The 13,847-nt window shown below is 42.3% G+C and overlaps 1 protein-coding gene across 5 annotated transcripts in view; it reads left to right on the top strand.

The window, feature by feature from the left end:
- LOC146060207 (choline/ethanolaminephosphotransferase 1-like) overlaps window positions 1–13,847 on the top strand; it is a 552,072-nt gene that overhangs the window by 239,778 nt on the left and 298,447 nt on the right. The gene's annotated exons all lie outside the window — the stretch shown is intronic.

Genomic DNA, 13,847 nt, shown 5'->3' with positions numbered 1-13,847 from the left:
TGGCCCCTTTTTCCCCTTTTTGGATGGGGCCTTGGGGACAGGGGCCTTTGAGACTGAAGGCTTGCGCCCTCTTCCCCTAGTGGACACAGGAGGGTCAGCAGAGGTGGAAGATTGAGGAGCAGCTTGGGGTGGCCCAGAATATGGGGGATTGTCCCTTAGGGACCTGGCGGTGGTCAGCAGCTCAGCCAGAATGTCATTCTGGCGGCTGAGTTGTTGGGCAATGCTTTGCATGCCAGCCGCCAGAATGTCAGTCTGGCGTTGCATGGCCTCAATATGCTGGGTGTTGCTCTCCTTCCAAGCCCCCATGAATTGCACACACTGCTGGTGACGGCCTGCAGCCTCCAACCCTTGCTGCTGGATCTGGTCCAGCATCTCGATCCACCTGGCATCAGATGTGGCGGGAGGTGGCGTGTTGGTGGAGGCTGGACCACTTGCTCCACCTGTGGCCCTGAAGAGGAAGATGCTGCCGGTTGATCACCTGGTTCTGCTTTATCTAGGATAATAATTTTAAACAATGTCACCATCACATACACAAAAAAATCTCACTAACCAAATACAATGCATTACTGTGACTTACCAACAAAAGAAGCAAAAACCTCCACCGGGAGCTCACTATCCATATTGGATATCCCCCTGACCTCGGCAACATCAATGACATCCAAGGCCTCCTCCTCCAGGGGGGTATATTCCAAGTTGTCTGGGATAGGCCCCCTCCCGGTGGACATGCTGTGGTTGTACCGGTCAGTCATCTTCCTCTTCAGTGTTGTTTTAAAGTCTGACCACCTACAAGTTAAAACATACAAATATCACCATGAGATATGTGCACCACTGTGCTAGTGAACATCATGACTACGTTACATTTCCTAGTGTGGGTGACCTTATGTTTTTGGTGCTTATGTTTCCCACACACACATAAATGTCTCCATTATGAGGCATTTCAGTGTCTCATCTAATTTATTAGCCCACTAAATGCTCATACATATATCACTATGCAGAAATGACATCATCCCTGGACAAATTATGCACCTCCACCTGTAGTGAAACTACACATCCCACCATAGCTTGACAGTGTGGATAATATGGAGTTATTTAACTATGGGAAGACATGCTGGGATGTGTAGTTTCACACCAGCTACATGTGCACAGTTTTAACATCATTGTTTCAGTAGCATCATCTGGAACTTGTTACTACAACTCTTTAACAACTACACACTTTCTGTTGTCCCATCACATACTTCACATGAGCAGAAGTGTGCCCATGACCTCACATCACACCAATGATGCATGTTTCATATATAAATGTGGGTTATTAGACATCGTTGTGTTCACATGTGACATTGAGGTGTAGCAATATCTACAAACACACCTTCCTATTACTATCAAAACATACATGTAACATATGTACACACATATGACATTATCAGGTGGAGCAACACACTTGCCTTTTCTTCACTGATGCCATATCTCTGACCACTGTTGACACCTGGTTCACTTCCTCTGTGATCTTCTCCCAAAGGTTTTTTCTTGCACTGGCACCCGGCTTCCTGGTTGGCAATTCTATCTATTCTCGTGCCCTGGGAACTAAAATGCTCAATTCTGCCTCTAGAAATGCAGGGTTTCTTTTTTTGGTGGTGGTATCCTGCTCAGTCCTCGCCCTAGATGTTGCAGCTCGTTTTCTGTTGGCCCCAGTTCTCTCACCATGCACCTGCTGGGTCTCACGTGTTTGGAGAAATGCTACCTGTTGTTGTGGCTGGTTGCTTGGCCCTTGTGGAGCTGGTGGCATTGTTAGTGAGGGGCCCCCTTGGTCTTGGGCCCTCCTTCTCCGCTCCTGCTCACTCTGCCTCAAACTTTCAAGCAGGGATTCTGCTTGTGCTCTTCGTAGGGCGTCCTCAGCTGCGGAATCATCTGAATCAGACATGTTTGCAGCAATTATGGCCAGCATCTGACTGGATATTTATATGGTAATTTCCCGCCTGGATCAAGGGGGCGTATATTTTTACTGCAATGTAGTAGCTAATTTTCGCCGTTTTTCCCGCCGATAATTTCCACGTTTATGACCACGGAAATTACACTGGTCTCAACGCACCTGAGCATTCACCTGTACATGCACATGCACAGGTTGTTGACCATTGTGTGCTACGTGGTGTGCACATGTTAGTCCAATGATGAGTGTTTTCAGGTGGTCTCTGTTGGGTATGCTTTTTAACACAAATGTATAAACATAACAATGCTTTCCCTACATTTGTTGTGATGATAAATGTGTCATACACCAACATGTTGTATGTGCCATGTTATCAGCGTATGTATTAGTAGATGGTTGCGTGTATTATTTTTTGCACACTATATATACAGTACGTCTCTCTATAAATTGAAAGCATACTGTTTGTTATGGTGTGTGTATATCGGAACGGTCCGCGTAAGTTTCTATTTGCATACATATTGTTAATGTAAGAAGGATTAATAAAGTTAATACTAAACAAACAAGTTTTTAGACCAATCAGCAACCACCAAAAGTTATATATGTACCTGCAATTAATAACTGCGCCATTGCCAATATGTCTTCAACCAGGGCTAACTCCTTTTCCATCCAGGAGCTGGTGGCCTTGGTTGAGGTGATGGACCGGCGCCTGGGGCCCATATGTCTCCAACAGGGAGAAGCGGCGGGCATATAATGCTGCCCGCCACTTAATCTACGCCCAGGCCGGCGCCTGCAGAAGCCTGGACCAGGTGGAGCGGCGCTGGTCAGACTTGCCAAACCTGCTATGTAGCATACGGTGCCATATTGCCTGCTGTTAGTATATAATTTACACATATTTTCGCATTTTGTAGCAATGAGTTCTGTAGTTTGAAAACATGTACATGAGTATGTGGGGGTGTATATGGGGGTATATGGGGGTGTATGTGGGGGTTTGTGGGGTGTATATGGGGGCTATAGGGGTGTATATGGGGGTATAGGGGTGTATAGGGGGGTATATGTAATCCCTCTGTTTTTGGGTGTAGCATATCATTTAGTTAGCTTGTTAAATTTATTACATATAGCTGCAATGATAATTTGTAAGGTTATGAGCATGACTAATTTGAGTTTTTCTATCCCCCAAATTTATGAAACCCAACCTTCGATTGCTATGCCATCAACATGAACATTTCAGCACACGCAAGGGCATGCATGGAAGCCCGGGAGGAGGCAGCCCGGGAGGAGGAAGTGGAGGCGGAGGAAGGGCCTGAGGAGGAAGTGGAGGCGGAGGAAGGGCCTGAGGAGGAAGTGGAGGCGGAGGAAGGCACTGAGGAGGAAGATGATGATGAGGAGGAGGAAACATTGAGGCCTGCTGGAGCCCACCCCATATCAACCTCCCCTTCCAACTAACACTCCCCTACCCCGACCCCCACCCCCTCCCCACCCCATTTCCAACCCCCCTACACCTCCCCACCCCCCAACCTTTCCAACCCCCACTCCAACCCACTACCTCTATCCCAACTCCAATCCCATCCCCCTTGCTCCTGACCCCCCCAACCACCGGACACCCAACCAGCGGCGAGCAGGATGGCTCAACTAGCCGTAAGTAAATAATGTGCCTAATGTTTACATACACATTTACACAACAACCACATATGTGTATCCAACATCATCATTATTTGCAACATATCACTGCAGGTCGACCATGAGGTGTGGCCTGTTCTTCTCCAGGAACAAGGGTCCCCTTGGTGGTTTTCTTGAGTGTGGCCATGCCTCACCCCTTAAATATTTGACTTAACAGTACATCCAATGAGATATCCGACATTAGTGGTGTTGTAGTTATGTGGGTCCAGGTGTTGTGTAACTCCACTTCCCAGCATGATGTGCAACATTAATTTATATATTGTTTTGTTAATAGTGTGTGAGGCCATGCGGATGCATGCTTTACAAACATAGCTTTAGGCCTATAATTTGAACAGCAATGTCCTAAATGTAAAATAGTAAGTAGTGCTTAAGCCGCAACAATGTCATAACTCTTAAATAGCTCAGCCTAATTGTGAGGTTAGAGGTGAGTCCCTTAAAACAAAACTACCAATTGGGATACAGCATACATTCATCCAAGAAGGAGTAATTTAATTAATGTTATTTACTATGTACAGTATGTGTGTGTTAACATATTATTTTTTAGTACAGTGTTTACAGCAGACCCATCTTCAATGTAGTTTAAAAATGTGTGTGGCCTTCACACTTAACTCACAACTTCTTAGTATGTACAAATACAACAAACATTTGTGTATATTATATATTAAATATGTTTTTTTTTTTCCTTCACTACAGACACTGAACAGCACCAGGAGGAGGTGGACCGGATAATGAGGGAAATCTTCCTGACCCTCCTATATCTCTCCATTCTTTTTGGACAACTGGAGGCCCTCATTTAATATTTTTTTTTTAAATTGTTGTTTAAAAAAGTTTTTTTTACAGTTAGAAGTTTCCTGTGTTGTTATTCATAAATATATTTGAGGGTTTGTAAGGGCAGGTACATACAGATGTGTAATGTCACTTATATTTGTAATTTGAGGTGAGGGGTAACGATTGATGTGTGAATGTGTGTGTTTTATAGTTAAATAACACATAGTGAAAATGCATGAATAAAAATTCGGAAAACACTAATTATGAACATAATTTAGTACATACACACAAACACTACCATAACTTTATTTAAAAGAAAATTGCAATGTGGGGACACATAGATAGTGATTAAAATGCAACCTTAGAACATAAAATATATACATGTAAGGAGGGTTAAAATGTATTATTTTTAGGCTGTTCATGAAGGTAGACAATTGAGGTAATAGAAAACAATAATTGATTAACAAATAGAATAATTATTTTAATTGTCTTAATCATAGTTGAAAGGGTAGATTATGAGGGCCATATATGTGAAGGGTATGCCAGCGTGCACGGACGTATGCTCACTCTCACGAGCGGTGACATACGCTGAGTTTTCCATTGAAAACAATAGAGACCCGTCCGTGCACGGTGGCGTACGCTCAGATAGCCGCAAGAAGTCAGTGGGAAGACGGACAAGAGACGTCCGTAAACAGTGGCGTACGCTCTGTTGTACGCCAGTTGTCGGAGTCTAAGGGGTGATCCGTCCGTGTACGTTGGCGTACGCTCAATTGTACGCCACTCCCCTTTGTCGGTGTTTGTGCCCGTACGTATGCGGCAGTTTTGTGGGTGGACTTTCGCTCAACGGCCGCGTACGGCAATTGTATGCTGATATGGAACGTACGTACGCACGGCCGCCGTAACCAGAATAGGGTCCATAGTTACATAGTAGGTAAGGCTGAAAAAAAAAAAAGGGGGGGGGTTTGATCAGTGCGCTACTATCTGCAGCTGGCACTTAGGACTTGTCAGGTCCTCAAAAGAGTATAGGAAAAAAAAGAGATGTGTGTACCAGCGCGGGCTGAGAGGGATATATATAAGCAAAAATTTGCAGAACGGTATCCTGTACAATAAGAAATTTATTAAGAATAAAATTTAAAAAAGCTGTAATAGCATATGAAATTTATACTTCATAAAAAAGGGGGTTACAATAATGTATAAAATATAAACATGTGGCCATTCAATACTCAGCACAATTTTGGATGGTTATAAGTATAGCATATAATTTGCATATTACCACACTGACATCTGAAGGTGTAGTCCCATATAAGCAGGTAACCAGGTGGCCAATGGCGATCCCAAAACAGAGTCCAGATGGAGAATTAGGTGTCTCTGATGGAAGAGATGGTAGAACCTGGAGGAAGGAATGGTTTCTGTGTCTGCCTCGGATAATGAGTCCGGATGGGATGGTGCAATGCACAAGAAGATGTCTTGGTTGGTGTGGATGAGCTTGAATAGTCGCAATGTGCTGGAGGTAGAATGGTCCACTTGATAAAAAGGCTCAACGCGTTTCCCTGGGCCAAAATACCCAGCTTCTTCAGGAGCAAGATATGTCCACATGTTTATATTTTATACATTATTGTAACCCCCTTTTTTATGAAGTATAAATTTCATATGCTATTACAGCTTTTTTAAATTTTATTCTTAATAAATTTCTTATTGTACAGGATACCGTTCTGCAAATTTTTGCTTATATATATCCCTCTCAGCCCACGCTGGTACACACATCTCTTTTTTTCCAAGGCTGAAAAAAGACTTGCGTCCATCTAGTTCAACCTGGAATAAAGTTGCTGCAGCCCAAACCAAAGGCCTAATTCAACTTTGTTTGCAAATCAAAAAAAGCATGCACACTGCCTAAACTATGTTGCACTACAGATGGGGAAAATGTACGATTTATGGGGGTATTCAATCCTGGCTGACATATCTGATAGGAAATGGAAATTCGACCTGTTCTTCTCGAAAAAAGGCTAATATAGCCAAGGATCAGAAATATTGTCCAGCAATAAATACCCTCTTTAAGGTGCTTACCACAGGGGGTTATTCTGCTTCATTAGCTTTGATGCGAATTCACATCTTTGCGAGTGATCCAGATTCCGCCTTACGAATAGCAGTACACTTGCCCACCATTCACAAGATGCGAATGGATGTTTCACATAAATATCCATTCGCATGTCAGTGGGAACCTCCCACATCTTTCAATGGTCGCTGACCATCGAAAGATGTGGAAGGTGCATGCATATGTAAGGTTTCTCTGAGCAACCTTACATATGTGTGCACGTTCAGTAGGAAATGGGCGAAGCAGCTGACATCTGGTGGTATCAGCTGCCCGCGCCCCCCCCCCCCCCCCCCCAGTTTGTCTGTCATGGGCGCATTAGCATGAAAACACCCAGCGTTCTTATCGGAACACCCATGAAATGCTGGGTGTTCCCATATGCTAATGGGCCAGCCATGCTGGCCATTCCCATGGAATGACACAGTTACGCGGCTGCCGAGTGATGGGGAGGTGAGTGGCTGTGCGAGCAGCGGGCGGCATTTAATCAGCACACAATGCTGCGAATTTTGCAGCATTGCATGTGGACCAGAATCAGGTCCTGGTCCAGAATCAGAAATGCACCTTTAAGATTTGAGTGGGGTGTGTTCAAACTGAAATATAAATTGGAACGTGAAAATAAAGAGAACATTTGTCGGCTACATGCTAAAGCAGATAGTATTTACCCTGAAAAGAAACATTATAAATGTGTTTCCCAATACATAACAACATGATTCGTTCCAGGCTCCAAATTACTTGCTTTTTTGCTTTACTGAATCGGCCCCCAAATCCCTTAACCATAATTGGGAGCAGGTAATGTCTTATGCGACATAGATCTTGTATGAGTCGAACTTGGAGATACTTTGAGATAATTGATTTGTATGCTAATGTCATTTGTTGATATCCTTATGAGTAAGAAAGTATTTTTAGATTAAATTCAATGTACAGACTGACAGAGTAGAGCAGAAGAAGAAAAGTAATGTTTTGCTAGAAAGAGCAATCTACAGTGGGTGTGTTATTACTCCGACATAGGAATCCCAACTGCCGGGACTTTGAGAGGCAGACTTTTAACAATCAGGATTCCGATATCGGACTAATGACCGTAGGAATCCCAACTGTCACAGCATCATCTGGCACCCTCTACAATATCCTAGTTCTGGCCAACCTGTAGCTCACCAGCTGTTGTGAAACTATCCATATCATTGTGCTATGCCGCAGTTTTTGTATTTCCGAATAGCAAAATTTAGTCATTTTCAAGCGAAATAGTCCTGTTTTGTCAGTCTACAACTAATATCTGGATAATATACAGATGGAGCGCCTCTCAATATTGCCGCCAGCTCGCCATGCTGTAGGTTCATGCGTTCCAATTTTCTTCTTGCGCTGCCGTCCGCCAAGGGGCGTGGGCGCGCGCCATGCAATACAATCCGCCACCACTGGGTGGCTAATGCTCCATCAAGCTAGTGTCGGAGTGATATACTGTAATGTGCCAATGGAATCGCACAATTTGCCGTACGGAGCGTGCTTACAGTAGGAGATGCTCGAGCGTAATGGGACACTCGTGCGGAATGAGACACTAGTGAACATCACTGCAAGCAAATGGGCTGTGTAGTGTAATGATCCTATACAAATATTTACCTTCACGTTCACGTAGCCGATGCTGAATATTTTGAACTGTTCTGTGTCCCTGTGATCTCGCTGAAGTGCTCTGCACTTTTTCTTATCTCCTCATTTCTGACTTCCTCAGTATTCAACCTGTGGCCAGCTCACTGGCCCCTTTTGCGAACTTAGCATAATTACGCGGGTTCAAATGGGAGTGCTGTAACTGGAGAGATCTGTTTTCTCCTGCTCTCCACGTGAGCTGGTCAGACTGGGATATTCCTGAGCAGGGTGTTCATCTCAGCAGCGTGTTCCTCGCATTTGTGGACTTGTATTTTTTTACAAAGGTTTAGAAAGGTTAATGTTTTGTTTAGCATTTATTTTACAACAAAAGGCTGTGTGACTATTTTAATTGGGTTTGTGCAAACGGGTGTATTTTGTTCTGTTTGGCCTTTATCCTTGTGTTGTGCTTTTTGCATTGTTTCTTTGCCCTGTGTTTTTATTTAATTTATTTTATAATTGTTCGCATGTTTAAAAGCCTGTTTTGGGGTTAGGTGAGGAAGAAGAGAGGAAGCATGGGAAATTACTAGGAGCATTCCAAAATGATTTCTTCTTGGTTACCATTAAAATAACTTATTACATTCCAAATAAATTAATATAGAAGTACATCATTATGGCACTTGCAATAAATACATTAGAGTACATTTTTTTTTAATTTATAAGCCATAAAAAACAAAAAAAAATAACAACTTTAACAAAGATAACCCTACAGTTCACCTAAAAAAGATGCAGAGGGAAAAATGGAGAACATGTCTAAAAAAAAGAAACCAGCAGGACTCGCAATTTGTGCATTGAATACACTTTTTGAGAGAGACACTAAAATCCCCATTGAACAGACATGGGGAGAAGTGCAGGGTGAACTGAGTTAGCTTCGCAAAATATTTTTGGAGAAGCAACAGAGTTGAATACAGGGAAGCACAAAATATGAGAGAAAAGTTCACTACTCTCCAAAAAACATGCACACTCACCGTTATTTACGGCGGCATAGGAGCATTGAATACATGCCAATGTGTATGCAGATGAAGTCAACCGCCTCCTCCCCTTCCCCAAGGGGTGGAGGGGGTCGACTTGACCTGAATACAGTACATTACTTTACAATATCTCCAGCAGCGCTAATCCACGAAGGGACCGACTGTAGCGACTCATGTCTGAATTGACGGGTCCATTCTAGTCAATTGGGAAAAAATTGTCTACTTTGCACCCTGATATCTCCGGTTCTCTCTTTCCTAGAGACTTGTATCATATGAAAGAGGAGATTCTTGGCTTACAAAGGAGTCTAAGTAGTAGTTTATATGCCATCAGGAAGGGAAGTGGCAAGCATCCGTAGTTAGGGTCCCCTCCAATTGTCCATCTAATGCAGCTCATTACTACTGAGTAACGCAAAAAGACAGTGTTTTTGCATCCAAGGACTTAGGGGGGAGCTTTTATATGTCCCCATTAAACTTATATTGCTATCACTTAAATTGCAACAGCTATGTAACTGTTACAGCAGAGTACAAAAAAAAGCTGTTCATGCTACTGAGTACACAAAGTGCTATTGAGTAGCAAGTGCTACTTATTACCCAAATAGGAAAAACTCTGTTTTTTATTGTTATTATAATTTTTTTTAATTGAAACATTTACAAACCTTATATTTAATAGCACTAGACAAACATAAATAAACTGTTTTCATATAAGCCTTTTGGTGTTAGTCCATGCACAAGAACCATAGAGCATGCTGTGTAATGCACAGTGTTTTAAAGTGCCTTCCCCCGGCAAGTTTGACTGAATTGGCCTCTTTTATTACATTCTCTGTAAAGGGAGGTGGGGTTTGGGGAGGGCTGAATACAATGTCTGAATTAACGGGTCCATTCTAGTCAATTGAGAAAAATATGTCTACTTTGCACCCTGATATCTCTGGTTTTCTGTGTCCTAGAGACTTGAGACTGGTATCATATGAAAGAGGAGACTAAGTACTAGTTTATTTAACATCAGGAAGGGAAGTGGCAAGCATCCGTAGATAAGGTCCCCTCCAAGTGTCCACCTAATGCAGCTCATTACTACTGTAAAACTTGCAGCGTGGCACGCTTATCCACTACTTTACAACACTTGACAAGAGCGGCCAGACTTTCCACTCAGATGCATCCTAGTGCCTTTTGACCAAAACAATGAGACGCATTAGCGTTCGTGCCCATGTAGACACAATGAAAGGTTAATAGGGAGGCAGGTGTTTTTGAGTGCTAAATATACAGTAACTGACCTACTGTAAATTTGTTAGAAAAAATAAGCTCCCTTTAATAATCAAACTCAGGGATACTGTACTTTAATGTACAACATGCAGAGCGGCATGCATATCCACTAGCCTACACACCTGATACGAGCTGTCTATCTACAGTACTGTAGCTTACTGGACAGTACAGTAGTAGCAAAGTAGTTCCTGCGCTACAGAGCTTTTTAATACTGTAGTCACTTCAAGCACACACTGCAGCACAAATTTCACGCATGCGCAATGAGGATTTCAAAAAGTGACATCTGGTGAATGATCACTGGTATTGCACTCATCCGGAGATGCCACAGCGAATCGCCAAGGTTTTAAAATGTATTGCAACGTCGCGCACCATGGCCTGCCATGGCGGACTGGCGATACAATCGCCATAGGTAGCTTGAATGAGAGGCGCTCCATCTGTAGGTAAATTAAGGTGTTGTCCATATAGAGATAAAGAGGCAGTTTTATTAAGCTCAGTGAAGTGATAAAGTGTCTGTTTTTTTTTTCTTCACCGGCCAATCAGCTCCTAACTGTGAATTTACCGTCTTTGTTTGAAAAATGACAGGTAGGAGCTGATTGGCCGGTGATAAAAACCAGACACTTTATCACTTCACCGAGCTTCATAAATCTACCCCAAAGAGCTCATTAGTTTGCCAAGAAAAATGGTATAGATAGAGATCTTTTTGGATACTCATATTTTCTCTTTTGTTTATTACATTGTAAATGAAGGTATCAAAACTGTATTATAAGATGTACAATTTAAGTGTATTTAAAAAAAAAGACTGGGTCGATATTTATAAAAGAAAATCTAGAAGCCAATGCTGCTTTCCCACTGCAGGTAAAGACCAGGTATTTGTAAACAGGTCTTTAAATGGGTAAGAGCTATAAAGACCCTTTCCCACTGCAGCTCTTAAATAGTAATTTGCCATTTAAATGCCATTTTTGTCACATTCACATATACCCATTTAAGCAACCCATTTAAACCCATAGTAAACATGGGCTGTCATATAGAATGGACTTTTCTGCCCCCCACAGGCCCACAATGATGATGTTTTGAGAGAACAAATGGAGGGGGTGGGGAGTGGTCTGATCAGTGTTGCAATAATGGCAGACAGAGCACATGTCTCTGCTGATTTCCTGCCTGATTTTCTTCCACGTCCTCATTCTGAGTTTCAGGGATCATTTCAGGGGTCTGCGGTCACAGCATGTCCTCATTAAACAAGGGTGTGGATGTTGTGGACTGGGCTGGTTCCACAGGTGGGGTTAATGTTTGTTCTGCACACAACTGGGCAGCTTCATGACGACTTTCGGCTGCTGCCAGGCTAGATGATAATGCTACTGAATTAGCAAGTGCAGAATGCCCGAAAACCACCATGCATTGGTCGATGTACAGTGCCTTCAGCTTATTTATAATTTGTGTAGTGGTTCTTATAAATCCTGATGCTGCCATCATATTGATGATATTACGGTATTTTGCAGCATCCTTTACCGTACCGGTCATCTGACACATGATTTCTTCTTCCCCACAAATTTGAAGGAGTTCCCTGATCCCCTCCACTGTCCAACTGGGCTTGCTAGCAGAATGTAAACAGCAGTACAGCACAAAAACGTTTTAGCTCTTCTTTGTCTACTGTCTGCTGTGATTACTTCCTGGATTACTTCCTGGATGTGGTGACTGTACAGTCATCACAAGCCGGAAGCCAATCATGTTTTTATAAACTACAACAATCGGGCGCGATATTATTATTATTCTATTTACACTCCACTACTTTTTTACTAGACCAAATGACATTGGTTACATATAAACTACTAAGGCTGCTCCCAAAGGCAACTCTGGAGATTGCCGTTTAAAGATACAGAAATTGATTGAATTATAAGAAAAGAAGTTAATTGGCTTTGTATGTACACTAAAATTAATCTAATTCAAAAGAGAGCGCCACACACCTGAACATATGTCTTAGAAAATTCATATAAAATTTATTTATAAAAAAGAAGAAAAGGACATTGAAGACACAAATAAAATCACAAAATACAATATCACAGATATAATTAACCCAATTGGGAATACAATAAAAATATATATATTAGCCACTTAATCATAGGTTACTAATAAACCCAGCTCTTAGACAATTCCCTGCATATGAAAAATAAAAATATCCATCAAATGTTACTTCCGAAGAAATATACATATAAGTGGGGCCAATTAGGAAGGTGATCCTTTAGAGTCTTGGAAAACTTATCCTTTAGTTGAGGAAGATGTGCACATCTAAAAAGCTTTAATAGACCATTCTTTGTTGCCAAAGGGTTTCTCAGGAGGAAAGATTGCGCTATTGTATATATTTTGAGACCAGTACCTCTCTGATGTTACGGGTACTCAAATACAGTCCCTGCGGTAGCCTTCTGTGTCGGGGTGCTTCAACCCGCCCGGCTCCAGCTGTAATCAGCGAGCCGATGATGTATTTGGCGTGGCGGGGAGCACCTTCACTGACCTTAGATTTTGTGTAGGTCCACAGTGTCCGGCTTTCCGAGTAGGCAGGTAATTGTAAATCAGCTGTAATTGCCGCTTTAGAAAATGTCTCGCTCTCTATATTGCGCCGTCTCCTGAAGTGCAGAAAGGATCTCAGCAGGTAAGAGGGGGGTTTAACAGTAGTAGATAACGATCCTTGACGCGTTTCTCCGCAGGAATATGATGGCGGTTTCTTCAGAAGGAGCTCCTTCTGAAGAAACCGCCATCATATTCCTGCGGAGAAACGCGTCAAGGATCGTTATCTACTACTGTTAAACCCCCCTCTTACCTGCTGAGATCCTTTCTGCACTTCAGGAGACGGCGCAATATAGAGAGCGAGACATTTTCTAAAGCGGCAATTACAGCTGATTTACAATTACCTGCCTACTCGGAAAGCCGGACACTGTGGACCTACACAAAATCTAAGGTCAGTGAAGGTGCTCCCCGCCACGCCAAATACATCATCGGCTCGCTGATTACAGCTGGAGCCGGGCGGGTTGAAGCACCCCGACACAGAAGGCTACCGCAGGGACTATATTTGAGTACCCGTAACATCAGAGAGGTACTGGTCTCAAAATATATACAATAGCGCAATCTTTCCTCCTGAGAAACCCTTTGGCAACAAAGAATGGTCTATTAAAGCTTTTTAGATGTGCACATCTTCCTCAACTAAAGGATAAGTTTTCCAAGACTCTAAAGGATCACCTTCCTAATTGGCCCCACTTATATGTATATTTCTTCGGAAGTAACATTTGATGGATATTTTTATTTTTCATATGCAGGGAATTGTCTAAGAGCTGGGTTTATTAGTAACCTATGATTAAGTGGCTAATATATATATTTTTATTGTATTCCCAATTGGGTTAATTATATCTGTGAGATTGTATTTTGTGATTTTATTTGTGTCTTCAATGTCCTTTTCTTCTTTTTTATAAATAAATTTTATATGAATTTTCTAAGACATATGTTCAGGTGTGTGGCGCTCTCTTTTGAATTAATTTTAGTGTAC

Source organism: Crinia signifera, chromosome 2 (assembly GCF_055691185.1).
Source record: "Crinia signifera chromosome 2, ASM5569118v1, whole genome shotgun sequence".
NCBI lineage: Eukaryota > Metazoa > Chordata > Amphibia > Anura > Myobatrachidae > Crinia > Crinia signifera.
The sequence above is the reverse complement of the archived record's forward strand: the minus strand, read 5'-3'. Positions and strand labels throughout refer to the sequence as shown.